Source organism: Lycium barbarum, chromosome 10, assembly GCF_019175385.1.
Source record: "Lycium barbarum isolate Lr01 chromosome 10, ASM1917538v2, whole genome shotgun sequence".
Classification (NCBI taxonomy): Eukaryota; Viridiplantae; Streptophyta; class Magnoliopsida; order Solanales; family Solanaceae; genus Lycium; species Lycium barbarum.
This window is the reverse complement of record NC_083346.1, coordinates 110,506,850-110,520,768: the sequence shown is the minus strand read 5'-3', so window position 1 is coordinate 110,520,768 and position 13,919 is coordinate 110,506,850. Positions and strand designations below refer to the sequence as shown.

The 13,919-nt window shown below is 32.4% G+C and overlaps 2 non-coding genes across 2 annotated transcripts; both read left to right on the top strand.

Moving 5' to 3' along the window:
* Positions 1 to 6,295: 6,295 nt before the first annotated feature.
* LOC132616386 (small nucleolar RNA Z159/U59) lies at positions 6,296 to 6,379 on the top strand. The gene has a single exon (XR_009573170.1). It is a non-coding gene; the product is annotated as a small nucleolar RNA Z159/U59 (small nucleolar RNA).
* A 127-nt stretch (positions 6,380 to 6,506) lies between these two features.
* Positions 6,507 to 6,591, top strand: LOC132616385 (small nucleolar RNA Z159/U59). The gene has a single exon (XR_009573169.1). It is a non-coding gene; the product is annotated as a small nucleolar RNA Z159/U59 (small nucleolar RNA).
* The last annotated feature ends 7,328 nt before the right edge of the window (positions 6,592 to 13,919 follow it).

Sequence of the window (13,919 nt, the reverse complement as noted above, 5' to 3'; positions counted from 1 at the left end):
CCATTTTAAGCGGGTTAAACTAGAGTACAACATATTGGTGATTCCTAAATTGGTTTGTTTTAAGGAGTCGCCACCTAATTGATTTAAGGTGAATTAGGGCACCAAAATATTAACTAAGGTAAAGCTAACTAAACCTCCGTTAATAGTCTGCTTAATCAGTGTGATTCTAGGTAAGGGTTCTACATTATCCTATAGGGAAGGGGTTAGGCATCCTTTAGAATCCGCTAACTACGGTTATCCGGCCAAACTTAGGTTAATTAATTAATGCTAAATAAGGTGCTTTGAATTTTAAGAAAAAGGGCTAAGAAAGGTTGTTAAGGTTTTTAATGAAAATATAAGAATGTTGCTTAAAATAAGATTTAGAGAGAATATAATAATTTTCATAAAAGAAGACTTTAAATAATTTTAACGTAAGAACTGAAACCTAGGGAATTAACTATTGGTTTCTCCTTTAAATTTAACTACCCGTTACTACTAACATTATCCCCACTAATCCGCTAGGATTCATCTAACGTTAACAAAACAGAACAAGGCAAAGCGTTAGTCATTCAATGCCAAAGCAAAAATGCACAACGGAGCATAAAATAGAGGAGGAAAGGAATTAAATGGATCAGCCCATTTCAGGCCAATTTCTGTGCACTGTTGCTGTTGTTATGGGCCTCGGCCCAGAATCGTTTTACACAGCTGATGGGGCTGACTCGATAGAATGTTTCATTGGGCTTTGGCCCAACATCGAATGCGAAAGAAGACGAGTTCCTCAGACTCGCACGCGGTGGTCATGCATAAAAAACGAAAGGAAAAACATTAGTATGTAATCGATAAATATGGCTAAACATATAAAATACAGACTCAAACAGATTGGTAAGTTAAATATATATACTGTGTATATTTAAGTGTATATACACAATTCGGCCAACACACATTTATGAGACATGAATAGGGCAACACTCAATATAAACCGAATCAAACAGCGTAATATTTATTGGATTATTCCTATCACACACGATAACTAGCATCCGATAGACACAGAACATGCTACAGAGATCTACTTCTTGACAGATTAATACTTCAAACAAATAACGAATTAATAGTTCAAGCTGCTCTGAACTACACTACTGTACTTGAATCATAGACATAATGGGATAAAGACTAGCAGCTAAATATACATGAAACTAACACTTCAAACTACCTTAAAACATCAACACGAAACATGGAGGCAAATCATCTAAGCAGCTAACATGAGATCATACTGTTGAATACTAACCGCTATATTAAGCGAGAAATCAAAACAAACGAGCAAGAATTAAAACACACATAAGAAAACAATAAAATTAAAAGGAGATGAAGATTACCAACTAAACAATACAATACGGCTGAACCCGAAACAATGCTAAAACGCTAATGCGCCTAAACATGCTTGCAACCATTAACGAACATAACTAAATAAGAACGACAACCAACACACATAAGCAGATATTGAACTAGTAATTAAAAGCTACCACAATACCATCCTAGAACACAGCTACGCGGGGAAACAGCTATAAATTCAAGATAACTAAAAAAAAGAAGCTTCACCGACCTTCTTCGGGTGCAGCGAAGTGGGTACGAAGGGTTTCCAATCTACTCGAACACTATCAAATCCAAGCTTGCGATGTTCGGATTCAAAGCAGTACCAAAGGAAACGAAAACAGCAATTGATTTGGGTATTCTTGACCCGATATGCAGAAGTAAAGCTGATGCACTAATATTGCTTAGGGGGATTTTGGCCACCGGAAAACCTTCTTTTTCAGAACATCAATTTTCAGGGGGATTTTTGCGACTTCAAAACCTGTTATTCTTCTTTCTAGGGGAATTTTGACTCAAAAAAAAAAACCCCTTTCAAATGACTGGAAAACGATTATTTATAGGGGATTGTTAGGGTTGAGAACCATAAATGGAAAGGCAGAGGCTTCAAATGACTTCAACGTTCTGATAGTCAAGAATGGAGTAAAGGATACCGGGTCAAGGGCTAGACTTTTGAAGAAAGCGTTGAAATGAGAGTTTCAGCTCTTGTTTGAAATAGTGAACAAAGTCTTGCTTCCAAGAAAAAAAGGTTGCACCAAGACTTGTATCAACAACCTGGTCATCATGGAGGCACAGACTGACTACTAAGCTACCAACCTTCCTGCTATTATTATTGAGCATAACATCAAGGTGGAGAGGGCACTAGGGGGTCAACATGGGCTCCCATATGATTTTCTTTTGACCAAAGTATTTTTTCACTTCAAGGTCAGGACAAACAACACTACTAGCACTAAGAACCATATGTTTTCCATGGGAACTCCGGAGGAGTGTGAGTTTATACCTAAGAAAAGTGGTGTGGGAAGTATCTCCACAATCTCAAAATTTCTTGAAGCTCAAGAGATCACTACTGTTGAACTACAAAGGGTAAAGGCTGAAAATGCTATCCTTCAAGCTCGGCTATCGGAGAAAGAGAAAGAAGTTGGTTCTGAGGGTGCTCTGAAAGCTGCAAGACTTGAAATTGAGAGGCTCAAGTCAAAAAATGAGAGGCTAACATTAAAGGTGGATGAGCTCAAAGATCATATGATCGAGGACCAGAGAGTCAACGGTGAACGAATGAACAATTTCCTTAAAGCCCTGGCCCAAAATTCACAGAAGCCCAAAGATCCTTAGCTTGTTCATGTCATATTCATCTTCCTGTGCCTTTTTTAATCCTATTCCCTGTTCTTTGTTTCTGTGTGATAATGTTCTGGCACAAATGACAATTTTTCATTTATGTATTTTCTGATTTGGCTACTATGCTATGTATATGTATTAACTGTTAGTGTTTTCTACTCTGTTGTGTGTCAGTCTAACTGCTTGCATATTTCTCTTACTTCTCATGATAGTGCTTCCCTAGGGTCTTTGAGTTCGTAATGCTAAACTTCTTTTGCTTATGGCTCTGAGTTTGTAATGCCAACTCCCCTTTTCGATGATGCCAAAAGGGGAAAATTAATTAATTAGTATGCTTGTTGAAAAAAGTGCATATGATGTGATTAAGGGGAAAGAATAAGAGGGAATGACTAGAAGATTGATATGTGCTGATTGAAGGACCCTTCAGTGAGTGACCTAGTCTTCCGGTGTATGAGGACTTCATTACTAACACGTTTGTGGATGCCTTAAAAATGATGGTCTGCGTCGCAGGGGGAACAAGTGGGATCTGGCTCTCAGAAGGAACATCTTCTAAAAGTTTTTCATCATTAAAAAGAGGGAAATTGATAAGTCCAAGTGCATTTGTGTTTTGATGATTGTCAAACTATTTCAGAACCAGATAGAGACTTGGTCTGTGATCTTCTCTCTATACACCTTGCATCGTCAGCAGAGACAGCTGTAAAGTCGAGCTACTCACTGTACATAAGTACAGTAGTTGAGCTGGCCCATACTTTAGGTCAACTATTGAAAGAGTGATCTTTATCCATCACACATGCTCCCACTATATATACAACATGTTGAAACATAATTAATCCCTTGAAAAACCTAATCTAACTTGTCCAAAAGTTGTTGCCGCAAGAATTCAATTTATCACAAGAACAAAGTTACTTTCAACCTGAAGAACCAGATCCTGATATGAGTTTCGTCTATGTTCTTTAGGTTGTTGTAGATCTTTGTTCGTTTATGTTTAAACTGTAAACTTACTTTTTTTGTTTAGAAACTGTTTATAGGTGTTTTAAAATCTCAAAGTGTGCTTGTTGGAAGTGTGTTTCCACAAGCTTTTAAGTGGTACACTAGGCTAGATTTAGTCTAAGTGTATTAGTTTCCTTGGCTAGAGTTAGTCAAGTGGAGGTGTTTGCAATCGGTGTATTGCAAATGTTAAGGGACTATGAGAGTTAGTTCCTAGGTTGTAACTATTGTAAGGGTGAGGCATTATGGGAGTTAATTCCTAATTTGTAATAGGTTGTAATCTGAAGTTGCTCGGTTAATGGAGGTGAAATCCTACTGGGGGAGGTCATAGTTTTTAATCCCTTGAGCAAAGAGTTTTTCACAGTAAAATCGTGTCTTCTTTACTTACTGCACTGGATAGGAAACTGGTACACAACCAGGTCTCTCCGTATTATGTTTGGTGGACACACAACCTACAACACATCTCTTTGCATCAATAAGGCTTGTAGGGCTTGAAGTTCCTTGGCTCGTCCTCGGGTGAAGCAATTTGATCATGTGTGCTCCTCGGGATCATATCAGAACCTCATTAACATGATAGTGTGGAATAAAGCAGCTTTAGCTAAAACATACTAGGACCCCACTCACAAGCAAGATAAGTCGTGGATCAAATGGATCCATAGCTACTACATTAAACAGCAACAAGTTCGTGAAATGGAAGTCCCAAAACAGTATGTTGGTTGATAAAGAAGAATGTAAAAGCAAGAAACCTAGAAGGCAAAAGCTTGCTAGGCAGATATATCTTTAATTACTTGTCATTGCTCCTAAATTCTTGTGGAAATGTCTAATGTTTATGAATTAAGCTAGGCCAAAAGCTAAGTTCAATGTGGTTGCACCTTCAAGATAGACTTCTTATTGTTGTTAGGCTCTTTAAATGGGGTATGTATGTTGATCCAATTTGTGTGCCATGCAAAAGACACCAGAAACTAGAGATTATTTGTCCATGCAATATACTAAAACAAGAATTCTATGGAACAGAATACTAAAATGGACAAAGGGACAACCAAACATGTGCTGGAGTATTAAAAATGCTAAGGGAAAATCACAAATTGTATTGATTTTCAAATTGGTTTATGCTGAAGTCATACATGTTGTGTGGAAAGGAAGAAATTTGAGGATTTTTTAGAAAACTTGCCGAGATTGGGAAGCTATAGCCATGAAACAGCTTGTATCTGCAATTTTCAAGCTTCTCCTAAGACTACAAGCCTGCTTCAAAAGTTGTAGTTCTAGTATTTTCTTCGCCGTCCAGTTTCAGCTCTTTTTGGGATTAGATGCTTAGTTAGTTTTCTGAGGATTACTACTCCTTCATTCATGCAATTTCAGTTATTGTGAGTAGTAGGTAGAGATGTTTTCTTTGATGTCTAGACAACATGGTGTGGTACTAGTGTATCAGGCCCTTTTTTTCGTTGCCTAGGTTACATCTATGGAATACCCCATAAGAAAATTTTATCTACTCCCCCTAATCTTCACTTTGCGCCACGCTGACTCCCCTATGGTTTGTAATGACCATCCTTTTGGTGATTATGTTAAATTTTATTACCATAAAAAAAACATCAAATTAATTAATCAAATACAAAGTGATGTCCTTCAAAATTACTTTTTCTGAAGAGCGCCTTTCAAATAAGTAGATTTTAGAAGGTGTATTATTGGCAAAACCAAAAATAAGTGGTGAATAAGTGGGATGAAGGGTAACATAATCATTGAATATATGTTGCATAGTGGATAAAGTGGGTACAAATACAAATATGAAATTTTGTGGGTTTTTCTTTCTTGGATATTTATTTAGTAATGATCTTCTTTTTATTTTTCTTGCAACTTATAAACATTTTTTGGCACGATTTGAATATTCCATTTGAGAATATTAATTTTTTTTAATTAAAAAGTATTAAATTTTACAAACATTAGATAACAATATTATATTTTATATGTCTAAAAAGCCATATTAAAAGGAAACATTTGGGTAAACCCACCTAAAACATTGAAGAAATTGCCCGGTTTTCCTTCAAATGGGCTTTGTCCTTGATTTTGCTCTTCAAATGGACTTGTCTTTAATTTTTGCTTTCAAAGTCGAACTTATGCCTAGCAGGGCATATAAATTCTTTAAGAGGTGTGGGTATAACTTGTAAGATATTATAACGTAAAAAATATAAATTTATACCCCCCGAAAAAGTTATTTGCATTGAGGTAAAAAAATTAAAACTAGCACAAAATAGGGCCAAAAGTGCAAATGACCCAAATACATAACGTGGTTGTAACTAAGATGGACCGGAATTAGGTTAAGAGCCCAAACAGCTGATAAATAAAGTACAGCCCAAATTGCCTAGGGTTCCACTGTCACTTTGCCCTTATAAATGCAGTCACCAAATCATTGTATCCTTAGGGTAGCAAAAGTTCTCTTTTTTTCCTTTAAATCTTTTGTGTGTATTTTGCAGCACATGCTTTTCTTTTTAATTATGTCCAATGAGTTTTTGTTTATTTTGTCTCTTTGATGATAATAATTCATATAAGGAGACCTGAAGGGCCAAATCTATTTAATCTTTGCTTATGTTTGTTTTCCAATACCTTTTTCGTTTTGTTTAATGTTATGTTCCTCAATTTAGTCTCTGATGATGATCAAAAATATAACTTTCGTTCTTCCGAGATTAACCATGCGGAAAGTTATGGAGACCTGAACTGAAGAGATATAAATTTTTACAGCTTATATTTGTGTTATGTCTAATTGGTTTTTGTTTCTTTTATGAGTCTTTGTTCATGTTTTGTCCTTCTATGATTATATTTTGATTGGTGTTATAAAAATAAAGATCCTTTTTGTCTCTGATGATGAACAAAAATATAACTTTCGTTCTTCTGAGATTAACCATGCGGAAAGTTATTGGAGACCTGAACTGAAGAGACAAAAATGAGATTTTTTCACACATCTTTTCCTTTTAATTTGATCTTTTTTATGGCTAATAGATGAGGTTTCTATCTATTGAGATTTACTTGTTCTTTGTTTTTTTTTTAGCCTTGTTTGACAAAATGCGGAATTTAAGAAAGAAATATATTTTTTTTAATTTTGATCTGAAATAAACTATATTCATTTGTATTAAAGTAATATTTCTCTATAATAGATAATTATCACCTATAATTATATTTTACAAAAAATGGCCAAATGTAACTTGCAATCCATTTTTAATTAAAGTATATAGTTTTATAACTTTATTTTGCTCTAGCAGCTAAATATTATCTGGTAAATAATGTTGTCAAAATGTAACTACAAATAATCTCATTAACTTTAATATAAGAAATTTAAAGTAAAGTAAAATATTTTAAGATTATAAAGTGGTATTTTTTTTAATACAGTGAAAAGGAAAATATGACTTGAAACTTGAATTTTTGTATAAAATTAAAGCCTATAGACTCTACTAAGTTTACATTCTGAAAACATTAAAATAAGTACTAAAATGTTTGTCTATTCAACTGTTGCTATATATATCAATAATTGATTTTGTTAGAATATCAAATGGACAGTGTGCGCTAAAATTGGATGGTTTGAAATCATTATCAGATCATGACAGTGACCAAATCTGCGTATTTGTTCGTACCATTTAAATGTAAAACAATAGTATGGTTGTGGTCAATAATATGTTGTTTAAAGTGAATTATAATCAAACCAAAGGAAGGGATTAATTCAGCTTTGGTTAGAAACAAATCAATCCTCACGTAACAAATCAAGAAACAAAATGATGCCAAAACTTAACGAGACAGGTGTTTTATTTGTTTGTTTCTCTAGCTTCTACTTTCTCTCTAATAAACTCAAAATACTAATTACGGAGTATATATTTGGACAATATTTGAGCTGAAAGTGAAAAAAGAGGATACAAAGAATAATTGCAAAAGAAGACTTGTTTGGCCATTCAAACCTCACCTGGAAAATTCTTTTTTGGTCAAAAGTTGATAGTGAATACAAGCACTGCGTATTTCACTTGACATATTGATCCATACCAATATTACAAAATTTACTTTAATCCAACATCCGTAAATACTCATGACTCGAGTTAATATTTATAAATACTAAAATATAGTCTTTTTCAATACTCATTACTAAAAGCTAAATACTCCAATATTTTATGCTCTAGGGGTCATTTGGTTGAGTGTATAAGAAAAGCATTGAATAGGATGTATTAGTAATGTTAAGATTAGTTTTTATCCACTGTTTGGTTTGATGTATTGAGGGCAGTTTTCCTTTAACCATGTTTATCCATGCATTAATAACCCTTGTATTGTTAATAGCCTAATATCATGATTTGTGATGTATTGGAATATTACTGAATTGGTTATACATAGGTTGAAATATAAGGGGTCACTTGATTGGTAAACAAGTTATCCCAAGCAGGGGCAGACCCACGTGTATTCGAGGGGTGTCACCAGACACGACTTGATCGGGATTTTTTTTATTTATATATGTATAATATTGTTGTGACGAAAGTATTTAGATAAATACAAAAGAGATGCCACTACTTAGCATTACAGTGTTAGTGGCTCACTGGTGGGGCGCTTCAACAGTTGCATTGAGGTCATGCGTTTGTTCCCGTTGAGTAGCATATTTTTAAACGTTTTTTAGGCTTACTCTATTCTAATTCCAAATCCAAAAAACAAAGAAGCCTAAGAGATTTGAACTCTTGAAGCCTTGCTCAAGAGATCTAAACTTATCCAACTGAGCAAACATCATTCTATTGCCAATATGACATTTATCTATTAACTTCAACGCTTTACCTAAGCAGTACTCCCTCCTATTAAAAAAAAGTGTCAATTTAGCCAGTTGCACTTTAAGAAAATGCAGTCAAACCCCTCTATAGTAGCAGCGTTTGTCCGGAAATTTCATGGCTGCTATAGTGAGGTGCTGTTATGCATGTATACTGACATTCGATATTTAGATCTCATTTAGCTGTTATAAATAAAAGGACGCAAATAATTAACTTTTTGTACTTTTTATGTTATAAACGAAAACAATATGCTTTTAAATTTTAAAATCTCAATTGATTTTCATACCTCATAAATTAAAAATTGAAAAGACTAATAAATTACTACTAAATCATAACTAGTTGTACCACACAGATAAAGAATTAAAATATGTGGAACATATGCATTTTAAATTAATTGAGAATTTAGATATTTCAAGTTTGACGTAAGAACTCTACAATTGTAGGTTGTTTCGTAAATTTTAGTCTCTTAGTGGTAATATAACGCTTGAACTGACGAAATTTTTTATCCAAACTTTCAGCAAAAGGAAATTCGATAGCTTTCCCTTGAAGGCTGTCTAAGTGCTTAACATTTGACTCTTCTATCTCCAAGTAATAGTAGGTTGAGGCTCTTCATTGACACTTTTGTTGTCACATAATATATTTCTTAAAAAATATTATCACATGCTATTTGAGTATGGCTGTTATAGAGAGGTAATTTTACAAAGAGTGTACCGCTATAACGGATGACATTGCTATTATAGGCAGAATGCTATTATAGAGAAGTAAAATATTACATGAAAAATTGGTTCCTGAGAAAATCAGGCCGTTATAGTGAAATGCTGTTATAATGAATGACAATTATAAAGAGGTTTGACTGTACTAATTTCAAGGCAAAAATAAATAATTTGACTAAATTACCCCTAATTAAATAAGTATTAGGATTTGGTCACTTAACACTAATAAGGGCAAATCTGAAAAAATAAGATTAATTCTTTCTTGATTTGGTAAGTGAATACTCTTTTTTAACTTGAGGGAGAAATATCAAAACCAAGATAGAGCCTGCAACTCTAAAAGCAATTGTTGGTGTTGTGTGTTGCTCTTTAAAATGTAAGTTCTTTTAATATTTTTTTCTTTTCTAGTTGGAATTTCTTGAAAACATCCATCGTTTTCTTTTGGTGGTTTATAATTTAATTTATAATTCAGCTTGAATATGTTTTTCTAAAATATATGACGTCACTATAATAATTTATTTATATTTCACTTTTTTAAATGTCGACATTGCTAACAAAAAATCTCGCGTACGCCATTGATCCCAGGATTACTTATCCTGGGATTAGTTATTCCACCCTCCCACGGGGATAAGATAACACTACAATCCCAGGATAACAAACCCCGGGATCAATTATACCGCGATTTTATCTCAATCAAACATGGGATAAACTTATCTCAAGTTTAATTCCGAAATTATTTATCCCTTATCCCTTATAGCAAACCAGCCCTAATACCAAAGCTAATATATGTATTATTTTTTCTAATACTTTCCTACCAAAAGGATTCTAACATGTTACTGGGCCAAAGTGACATACACTGCAAAACATTACTAACTTCAACCCGTGAATGGGCTTCTTGTGATACCTCCGAGTATAGTCATAATCACGCTTCAGGTCCAAACCGGTTTTACTGTCTTTTAAGTTAAAAAAAAGTAAAATTTTCACAAACAGCTACCTTTTAACTTATTCTAACAACCTATAACTATATGTTCTACATTTATAATTCGTAGCTGGAGGATCTATATTTAACTAGTAGATGCGTCGACTTAAATATAGGATAAATATACGCTGAGAAAACTGAAAGTACTATATTTATGGAAACAAAATCTATTCCAATTTAAATTAAAATCAGTTTTTAATATTCCCTGATTCACGCAAATATCCTCCCATTCCATATCTGATCTCATATCTCATTCAAACAGCTAACAAATTCAAAAAAAAAAAAATGAATTCAAAAAGTACATTCATATTTTTAACCAAAAAAAAAAAAGGTTCAAAAACTAGTTCATCGAAAAACTTTGAAAAATAACAATATCAAACCAGTGAACAGAGCTCGTTTTAAAAGACGAATATATATATTTGAATTCATCTGTTGAAATATCGAATTCAAGTTGAGTTCATAATTGAGGTAACAACGTTTTCACTGCAACTTTTTTATTTTTTTGATTTTTCTGAAATTTTGAAAAATATAGTCAAAATATATGAAAAATATATCTGAAATATAGTCAACAGAAACCAGAATAAGTAATATTGAACATAATAATCAAAATACAATTAAAATATAGCCAAAATATAGTCATAATTGAGGTAACAACGTTTTCACTGCAACTTTTTTATTTTTTTTTATTTTTCTGAAATTTTTCTAAATATAGTCAAAATATATCTGAAATATAGTCAACAGAAACCAGAATAAGTAATATTGAACATAATAATCAAAATACAATTAAAACATAGCCAAAATATATATATAAAACATTAGGAATTGAAAATTCGGGAAGTAACGAAAAAAAAACGGAAACATAGGTTAAATACACGGTGAAACGTAAAAATCAGTATAGAATCTTACCTTTTCTGGGAATTAGATTTGAATTATGAGTGAAATTAATGAATAGTTAATTAGAGATAAACAAGAAAGTTGAACTATTGTAAAACTTATTTGAAATTGGAGGAAATTAAGGGATATTGGGCATAATGGCGTGTATTTAGGGGGATAGGAGAGAGGAATGTTTTTTTATTGCTTAAATTTAGGGGTGTGAGAAGTTATCAGATGAGTGGTAAAAAAGTGATAGCTATAGGAAGTAAATATGTTATATTTTAGCTACTAAATATAATTGTTGTAAAGTTTAGTTATGTTTCATAAATAGATAATAATGTAAGCTATGCCAAGTAAATTTTACTTAAAAAAACAGAGGGCAATTCGCACGGATGCCCCATCTTGGGGTGGTCGTTAATTTTTGTCTTTCAAATAGTTGGTCTTTAATTTTTATCCATTCACCACTTTAAGTAACAAAAAAGTGACCGAAAATATTTCTGGCATCAGAAAAATAAAAATAAAAGATTCGGATTTATGACCTAATTTTGCAAGGCAAAGTTTCAGGGCAAAGATTCGGACAAGGCAAAACTTATGCCAGACAAGACAAAATTTCTATAAACTTATGTCGACCGAATTAGTTACTACACAACTTATGCCGGATAACTTAATTTCTACAAAACTATATCGGACAAGACATAGTTTCTATGAAACTTTGCCTTGCGATTTTTTTTCCGACCCTTCTGGGCATCGAACCCAGAATCTCTAATTTCGTAGACCAGCGAATAATGGTCTTTGGCCCACAAATTTTTAATAAGGGTCTGTTTGGAAAGCCATCTGGTAATTGGAATTGCTGTAATTACATAGCCTAATATTTACACATTATTGTAATTACAACGACATATTTGTTTATCATCACGTAATTACAGTGTAATTACAAGCGTGCTGTGTGGTTGCACAAGTGTAATTACACAGTTAGTTTAATTGAAAAATAAAATTTCTTGTAAAAAATTAAAATTAATCTTTAAAAAATACGTGCCTTTATAGATGATATTAAATTATGTATTTACAATACATTATTTCTTGAAATATGTTAATTAATAATCATATATCTGTAACTAATATTGTAAAAAATAATTCATATATATTTTTCAAATTAATAATATTTTAATTTTAATTAATTATAAAAATTAAAAGCAGATTTTTTTCTGAGAACATTATGGATTGAATGTTTGAGAAAAAAATTATAATGCCAGAACATTATTCAAATGTTTGGCCAAAAAAAAAAATCTATCAACTGCAAGTGAAAAATAAACGGTATGCAATGTGAAATAACAAATCAATAGTACTAAAACAAATAAATTAAAATCCAAAATATAATCTAAATTCAAAATCCAAAAAAAAAAAGTTTAAGATAATACTCTTATGTCAAATTCTAACATTACATAAGTAAGTTCTAACGTAACTTAAGAAAATATAATTTAAATGAAAGGGAAAATATAAGTCTATATATAACCTCATTCACAATAAAATTCTACTTTAATAACACCACTCATTATATGCGAAATTTGTTAATAACTCATTCTTTCTAATACTGAGAGGTGTAGTCTCAAAAATTAGAATAGTAACACAGTTATACTAAATGAATAAAATAAAAAATAAAAAAAATACGAGCAATTACATGGAATCAAAAAGCGAAAGTAATAAAAGAAGTTAAAATAATAGAAAAAATAAATTACAATAAAGAATTTAAAGTAAAACAAAAAAGAAAGAAACTAAAAAGTAACTCTGTAATTACAGGATGTAATTACACCCAATTCTCAACTCCTTCTTGAGAATTGGAGAGTGTAATTATACCATCTCAATTACACTCAATTCTCACCTAACCAAATAATTACTCGAACAAACAAATAGGAGAAATTGTGTAATTACACCCAATTACAATTACTTGGGTGACTTTCCAAACACCCTAAATGAGAAGCATGGGCAAAATTAAAGACTAGCAATTTAAAGGGCAAAATTAATGACCAGTCCGTATGAAGGACAATCTGCGCCACAAAAAAAAAAAAAAAAACAGATGTTAATACGTTAAATAAAGGTTTACAAAAGGAAAAAGTTATGCTATCAGAATTTAAAAAATTGACGAGACAAATTTTAGGATTGAATGTGAAGGTAAGTAGGTAAATTAGCTGACGAAAAAATAAGTAACCAAAAAAGGGGAGAAAAAAAAAAAGAGGTCTTATAGCTCAATTTCTGGTGCTCATTTTTTTTAAAGTGTGCCAACTTGACAATGAAGTGTTATAATCTAGCTATATCAAGACAATCATCTTGATAATGCTGATTTATATCTAAGTTGGTTTGGCATTGGATGCCTCCATAATACAGCTAAACCATTGCTTATGAGAACAGAGTTTCAGATGTTGGTCTGAGATATGATATATTGCATACAACAACACTTGTATGCTTCAGATCAATAAATTTTGATAAAATTCTCCTCTCATATTTGGTTCAGGGTCAGGAACTAGATATTTCCATCTTTTAGCATTTGATGTGCGGTACATGATTAATGGATATACCATGATGCACACAGATGGATTTTCCCAAAGAAAATGGGAACATATGTCACTAAAATAAGGGGGAGAGAATAAGCAGCTAAGAAATATGTTGTGAATTATCATCAGTATGATCCTCAGATAATTCAAGTAAAATGCTGGAAGCATTTGCTGACCCAACTATTTCATATTTCATCTGCAAAATGCTCTTAATGTCCCTGAAGGACAAAGTCTACAGCGTGCATGGAGCATGGTAGGCCAATCGGTTCCAAATATAATAATCCTTGAAAAAGGGAGGAGCAAATGATCATAATAAAGAGGCAATGTGCTCTTGAAGAGCTACGACATAACACTTCATAAACCTTAT